The sequence below is a fragment of the Phalangium opilio genome, unplaced genomic scaffold, assembly GCF_054372755.1.
Source record: "Phalangium opilio isolate 3A_F unplaced genomic scaffold, DU_Popi_V2 ptg000390l_1, whole genome shotgun sequence".
Taxonomy (NCBI): Eukaryota; Metazoa; Arthropoda; class Arachnida; order Opiliones; family Phalangiidae; genus Phalangium; species Phalangium opilio.
Genome location: NW_028324234.1, coordinates 5057838 through 5065300, shown reverse-complemented (window position 1 = coordinate 5065300; position 7463 = coordinate 5057838). Strand labels below are relative to the sequence as shown.

The 7463-nt window shown below is 47.2% G+C and overlaps 5 non-coding genes across 5 annotated transcripts; all 5 read right to left on the bottom strand.

Annotated features, from left to right (window-relative positions):
* Positions 1-941: 941 nt before the first annotated feature.
* On the bottom strand, positions 942-1014 carry TRNAH-GUG (transfer RNA histidin (anticodon GUG)). Its single transcript has one exon. It is a non-coding gene; the product is annotated as a tRNA-His (tRNA).
* Positions 1015-4604: 3590 nt separating this feature from the next.
* On the bottom strand, positions 4605-4677 carry TRNAS-GCU (transfer RNA serine (anticodon GCU)). Its single transcript has one exon. It is a non-coding gene; the product is annotated as a tRNA-Ser (tRNA).
* Positions 4678-4752: 75 nt separating this feature from the next.
* Positions 4753-4825, bottom strand: TRNAN-AUU (transfer RNA asparagine (anticodon AUU)). The gene has a single exon. It is a non-coding gene; the product is annotated as a tRNA-Asn (tRNA).
* A 1395-nt stretch (positions 4826-6220) lies between these two features.
* On the bottom strand, positions 6221-6293 carry TRNAS-GCU (transfer RNA serine (anticodon GCU)). Its single transcript has one exon. It is a non-coding gene; the product is annotated as a tRNA-Ser (tRNA).
* Positions 6294-6368: 75 nt separating this feature from the next.
* TRNAN-AUU (transfer RNA asparagine (anticodon AUU)) lies at positions 6369-6441 on the bottom strand. Its single transcript has one exon. It is a non-coding gene; the product is annotated as a tRNA-Asn (tRNA).
* Between the last annotated feature and the right edge of the window lie 1022 nt (positions 6442-7463).

The following is a 7463-nucleotide window of genomic DNA, read 5'->3' as shown; positions in this document are numbered from 1 at the left end:
TCGTCAGGTATTGTGGAAAACTTTGGCTTTCTACGTTACACTTGAGATCCCACAATACCGCTCCCGGGTGGGCTCGAACCACCAACCTATTGGTTAACAGCCGAACGAGCTAACCATTGAGTCACGGAAGCTCAGAAAATAAATGGTTATCACGTATTATGGAAAAAGTTTGACTTTTCATGCTAAATCTGAGAACTCACAACACCGCTCCCGGATGGGCTCGAACCACCAACCTTTCGATTAACAGCTGAACGCGCTAATTATTGCGCCTCGGAAGCCCAAAAATTAAATGTTCGTCATGTATTGTGGAAAAACTCTGACATTCTACGTTACATCTGAGACGTTTCAACACCGCTCCTGGGAGGGCTCAAACCACCAGTCTTTTGAATAGCAGCCGAACGCGCTAACCATTGAGCCACGGAAGCTCAGAAATTAAATGGTTGTCACGTATTGTGGAAAGGTTTTGACTTTTTACGCTACATCTGAGACCCCACAACACCTCTTCCGGGTGGGCTCGAACCACCAACCTTTCGATTAACAGCTGAACGCGCTAACCATTGCGCAACGGAAGCCCCAAAAATTAAATGGTCGTCAGGTATTGTGGAAAAACTCTGACATTTTACGTTACATCTGAGACCTCACAACACCGCTCCCGGATTGGCTCGAACCACCAACCTATTGGTTAACAGCCGAACGCGCTAACCATTGAGCCACGGAAGCTCAGAAATTAAATGGTTGTCAGGTATTGTTGAAAAGTTACGACTTTTCACGCTACATCTGAGACCCCACAAAACCTCTCTCGTTTGGGCTCGAACCACCAACCTTTCGGTTAACAGCTGAACGCGCTGACCATTGAGCCACTGAAGCCCAAAAATTAAATTTTCGTCAGGTATTGAGGATAAACCTTGACTTTTTACGTCACATCTGAGACCTCACAACACCGCTCCCGGATGGGCTCGAACCACCAACCTATTGGTTCACAGCCGAACGCGCAAACCATTGCGCCACGGAAGCCCAAAAATTAAATGGTCGTCAGGTATTGTGGAAAACTTTGGCTTTCTACGTTACACTTGAGATCCCACATCACCGCTCCCGGGTGGGCTTGAACCACCAACCTATTGGTTAAAAGCCGAACGAGCTAACCATCGAGCCACGGAAGTTCAGAAATTAAATGGTTGTCACGTATTGTGGAAAGGTTTTGACTTTTTACGCTACATCTGAGACCCCACAACACCTCTTCCGGTTGGGCTCGAACCACCAACCTTTCGATTAACAGCTGAACACGCTAACCATTGCGCAACGGAAGCCCCAAAAATTAAATGGTCCTCAGGTATTGTGGAAAAGTTTTGACTTTTTACGCTACATTTGAGACCCCACAAAACCTCTCTCGTTTGGGCTCGAACCTCCAACCTTTCGGTTAACAGCTGAACGCATTGACCATTGAGCCACTGAAGCCCAAAAATTAAATTTTCGTCAGGTATTGAGGAAAAACCTTGACTTTTTACGTCACATCTGAGACCACCCAACACCGCTCCCGGATGGGCTCGAACCACCAACCTATTGGTTAACAGCCGAACGCGTTAACCATTGCGCCACGGAAGCCCAAAAATTATAAGGTTGTCACCTATTGTGGAAAAGTTTTGACTTCTTACGCTACATCTGAGACCCCACAACACCTCTTCCGGGTGGGCTCGAACCACCAACCTTTCGATTAACAGCTGAACGGGTTAACCATTGCAACACGGAAGCCCAAAAATTAAATTTTCGTCAGGTATTGAGGAACAACCTTGACTTTTTACGTCACATCTGAGACTTCACAACACCGCTCCCGGATGGGCTCGAACCACCAACCTATTGGTTAACAGCCGAACGCGCTAACCATTGCGCCACGGAAGCAAAAAATTAAATGGTCGTCAGGTATTGTGGAAAACTTTGGCTTTCTACGTTACACTTGAGATCCCACAACACCGCTCCCGGGTGGGCTCGAACCACCAACCTATTGGTTAAGAGCCGAACGAGCTAACCATTGAGCCACGGAAGCTCAGAAATTAAATGGTTGTCACGTATTGTGGAAACGTTTTGACTTTTTACGCTACATCTGAGACCCCACAACACCTCTTCCGGGTGGGCTGGAACCACCAACCTTTCGATAGCCAGCTGAACGCGCTAACCATTGCGCCACGGAAGCCCAAAAATTAAATTTTCGTCAGGTATTGAGGAACAACCTTGACTTTTTACGTCACATCTGAGACTTCACAACACCGCTCCCGGATGGGCTCGAACCACCAACCTTTCGATTAACAGCTGAACGCGCTAACCATTGCGCCACGGAAGCCCAAAATTAAATTTTCGTCAGGTATTGAGGAACAACCTTGACTTTTTACGTCACATCTGAGACTTCACAAAACCTCTTCCGGGTGGGCTTGAACCACCAACCTTTCGATTAACAGCTGAACGCGCTAACCATTGTGCCACAGAAGCCCAAAAATTAAATGTTCGTCAGGTATTGTGGAAAAACTCTGACATTTTACGTTACATCTGAGACGTGACAACACCGCTCCTGGATGGGCTATATCCACCAACCTATTGGTTAACAGCCGAACGCGCTAACCATTGAGCCACGGAAGCTCAGAAATTTAATGGTTGTTGGGTATTGTGGAAACGTTTTGACTTTTTACGCTACATCTGACCCCATAACACCCCTCCCGGGTGGGCTCGAACCACCAACCTTTCGATTAACAGCTGAACCATCTAACCATTGCGCCACGGAAGCCCAAAAATTAAATTTTCGTCAGGTATTGAGGAACAACCTTGACTTTTTACGTCACATCTGAGACCTCACAACACCGCTCCCGGATGGGCTCGAACCACCAACCTATTGGTTAACAGCCGAACGCGCTAACCATTGCGCCACGGAAGCAAAAAATTAAATGGTCGTCAGGTATTGTGGAAAACTTTGGCTTTCTACGTTACACTTGAGATCCCACAACACCGCTCCCGGGTGGGCTCGAACCACCAACCTATTGGTTAACAGCGAAACGAGCTAACCATTGAGCCACGGAAGCTCAGAAATTAAATGGTTGTCACGTATTGTGGAAACGTTTTGACTTTTTACGCTACATCTGAGACCTTACAACACCTCTTCCGGGTGGGCTCGAACCACCAACCTTTCGATTAACAGCTGAACGCGCTAACCATTGCGCCACGGAAGCCCAAAAATTAAATGTTCGTCAGGTATTGTGGAAAAACTCTGACATTTTACGTTACATCTGAGACGTGACAACACCGCTCCCGGATGGGCTATAACCACCAACCTATTGGTTAACAGCCGAACGCGCTAGCCATTGAGCCACGGAAGCTCAGAAATTTAATGGTTGTTGGGTATTGTGGAAAAGTTTTGACTTTTTACGCTACATCTGACCCCATAACACCTCTCCCGGGTGGGCTCGAACCACCAACCTTTCGATTAACAGCTGAACCATCTAACCATTGCGCCACGGAAGCCCAAAAATTAAATGGTCGTCAGGTATTGTGGAAAAACTGACAATTTACGTTACATCTGAGACCTCACAACACCGCTCCCGGATGGGCTCGAACCACCAACCTTTCGATTAACAGCTGAACGCGCTAATTAGTGCGCCTCGGAAGCCCAAAAATTAAATGGTCGTCAGGTATTGTGGAAAAACTCTGACATTTTACGTTACATCTGAGACCTCACAACACCGCTCCCGGATGGCCTCGAACCACCAACCTATTGGTTAACAGCCGAACGCGCTAACCATTGAGCCACGGAAGCTCAGAAATTAAATGGTTGTCAGGTATTGTTGAAAAGTAACGACTTTTCACGCTACATCTGAGACCCCACAAAACCTCTCTCGTTTGGGCTCGAACCACCAACCTTTCGGTTAACAGCTGAACGCATTGACCATTGAGCCACTGAAGCCCAAAAATTAAATTTTCGTCAGGTATTGAGGAAAAACCTTGACTTTTTACGTCACATCTGAGACCTCACAACACCGCTCCCGGATGGGCTCGAACCACCAACCTATTGGTTAACAGCCGAACGCGCTAACCATTGCGCCACGGAAGCCCAAAAATTTAATGGTCGTCAGGTATTGTGGAAAACTTTGGCTTTCTACGTTACACTTGAGATCCCACAACACCGCTCCCGGGTGGGCTCGAACCACCAACCTATTGGTTAAAAGCCGAACGAGCTAACCATTGAGCCACGGAAGCTCAGAAATTAAATGGTGTCACGTATTGTTGAAAGGTTTTGACTTTTTACGCTACATCTGAGACCCCACAACACCTCTCCCGGGTGGGCTCGAACCACCAACCTTTCGATTAACAGCTGAACGCGCTAACCATTGCGCAACGGAAGCCCCAAAAATTAAATGGTCGTCAGGTATTGTGGAAAAGTTTTGACTTTTCACGCTACATCTGAGACCCCACAACACCGCTCCCAGATGGGCTCGAACCACCAACCTTTCGGTTAACAGCTGCACGCGCTAATCATTGCGCCACGGAAGCCCAAAAACTAAATGCTCGTCAGGTATTGTGTAAAAACCTTGACTTTTTACGTCACATCTGAGACCTCACAACACCTCTCCCGGGTGGGCTCGAACCACCAACCTTTCGGTTAGCAGCCGGACGCTCTAACCATTGAGCCACGGAAGCCTAAAAAATTAAATGGTCGTCAGGTATTGTGGAAAAACTTTGGCTTTCTACGTTACATTTGAGATCCCACAACACGGCTCCCGGGTGGGCTCGAACCACCAACCTATTGGTTAATAGCCGAACGCGCTAACCATTGAGCCACGGAAGCCCAAAAATTAAATGTTCGTCATGTATTGTGGAAAAACTCTGACATTTTACGTTACATCTGAGACGTTTCAACACCGCTCCTGGGAGAGCTCAAACCACCAGTCTTTTGAACAGCAGCCGAACGCGCTAACCATTGAGCCACGGAAGCTCAGAAATTAAATGGTTGTCAGGTATTGTTGAAAAGTTACGACTTTTCACGCTGCATCTGAGACCCCACAAAACCTCTCTCGTTTAGGCTCGAACAACCAACCTTTCGGTTAACAGCTGAACGCGCTGACCATTGCGCCACTGAAGCCCAAAAATTAAATTTTCCTCAGGTATTGAGGTAAAACTTTGACTTTTTACTTCAAATCTGAGACCTCACAACACCGCTCCCGGATGGGCTCGAACCACCAACCTATTGGTTAACAGCCGAACGCGCTAACCATTGCGCCACGGAAGCCCAAAAACTAAATGCTCGTCAGGTATTGTGTAAAAACCTTGACTTTTTACGGCACATCTGAGACCTCACAACACCGCTGCCGGGTGGGCTCGAACCACCAACCTATTGGTTAACAGCCGAACGCGCTAACCATTGCCCCACGGAAGCCCAAAAACTAAATGCTCGTCAGGTATTGTGTAAAAACCTTGACTTTTACGTCACATCTGAGACCTCACAACACCGCTCCCGGATGGGCTCGAACCAACAACCTATTGGTTAACAGCCGAACGCGCTGACCATTGCGCAACGGAAGCCCAAAAATTAAATGGTCGTCAGGTATTGTGGAAAACTATGGCTTTTTACGTTACATTTGAGATCCCAAAACACCGCTCCTGGGTGGGCTTGAACCACCAACCTTTCGATTAACAGCTTAACTCGCTAATTTTTGCGCCTCGGAAGCCCAAAAATTAAATGTTCGTCATGTATTGTGGAAAAACTCTGACATTTTACGTTACATCTGAGACGTTTCAACACCGCTCCTGGGAGAGCTCAAACCACCAGTCTTTTGAATAGCAGCCGAACGCGCTAACCATTGAGCCACGGAAGCTCAGAAATTAAATGGTTGTCAGGTATTGTTGAAATGTTACGACTTTTCACGCTGCATCTGAGACCCCACAAAACCTCTCTCGTTTAGGCTCGAACAACCAACCTTTCGGTTAACAGCTGAACGCGCTGACCATTGCGCCACTGAAGCCCAAAAATTAAATTTTCCTCAGGTATTGAGGTAAAACTTTGACTTTTTACTTCAAATCTGAGACCTCACAACACCGCTCCCGGATGGGCTCGAACCACCAACCTATTGGTTAACAGCCGAACGCGCTAACCATTGCGCCACGGAAGCCCAAAAACTAAATGCTCGTAAGGTATTGTGTAAAAACCTTGACTTTTTACGTCACATCTGAGACCTCACAACACCTCTCCCGGGTGGGCTCGAACCACCAACCTTTCGGTTAGCAGCCGGACGCTCTAACCATTGAGCCACGGAAGCCTAAAAAATTAAATGGTCGTCAGGTATTGTGGAAAAACTTTGACTTTCTACGTTACATTTGAGATCCCACAACACGGCTCCCGGGTGGGCTCGAACCACCAACCTATTGGTTAATAGCCGAACGCGCTAACCATTGAGCCACGGAAGCTCAGAAATTAAATGGTTGTCACGTATTGTGGAAAAGTTTTGACTTTTTACGCTACATCTGAGACCCCACAATACTTCTCCCGGGTGGGCTCGAACCACCAACCTTTAGATTAACAGCTGAACGCGCTAACCATTGCCCCACGGAAGCCCAAAAACTAAATGCTCGTCAGGTATTGTGTAAAAACCTTGACTTTTACGTCACATCTGAGACCTCACAACACCGCTCCCGGATGGGCTCGAACCAACAACCTATTGGTTAACAGCCGAACGCGCTGACCATTGCGCAACGGAAGCCCAAAAATTAAATGGTCGTCAGGTATTGTGGAAAACTATGGCTTTTTACGTTACATTTGAGATCCCAAAACACCGCTCCTGGGTGGGCTTGAACCACCAACCTTTCGATTAACAGCTTAACGCGCTAATTTTTGCGCCTCGGAAGCCCAAAAATTAAATGTTCGTCATGTATTGTGGAAAAACTCTGACATTTTACGTTACATCTGAGACGTTTCAACACCGCTCCTGGGAGAGCTCAAACCACCAGTCTTTTGAATAGCAGCCGAACGCGCTAACCATTGAGCCACGGAAGCTCAGAAATTAAATGGTTGTCAGGTATTGTTGAAATGTTACGACTTTTCACGCTGCATCTGAGACCCCACAAAACCTCTCTCGTTTAGGCTCGAACAACCAACCTTTCGGTTAACAGCTGAACGCGCTGACCATTGCGCCACTGAAGCCCAAAAATTAAATTTTCCTCAGGTATTGAGGTAAAACTTTGACTTTTTACTTCAAATCTGAGACCTCACAACACCGCTCCCGGATGGGCTCGAACCACCAACCTATTGGTTAACAGCCGAACGCGCTAACCATTGCGCCACGGAAGCCCAAAAACTAAATGCTCGTAAGGTATTGTGTAAAAACCTTGACTTTTTACGTCACATCTGAGACCTCACAACACCGCTGCCGGGTGGGCTCGAACCACCAACCTATTGGTTAACAGCTGAACGCGCTAACCATTGCGCTACG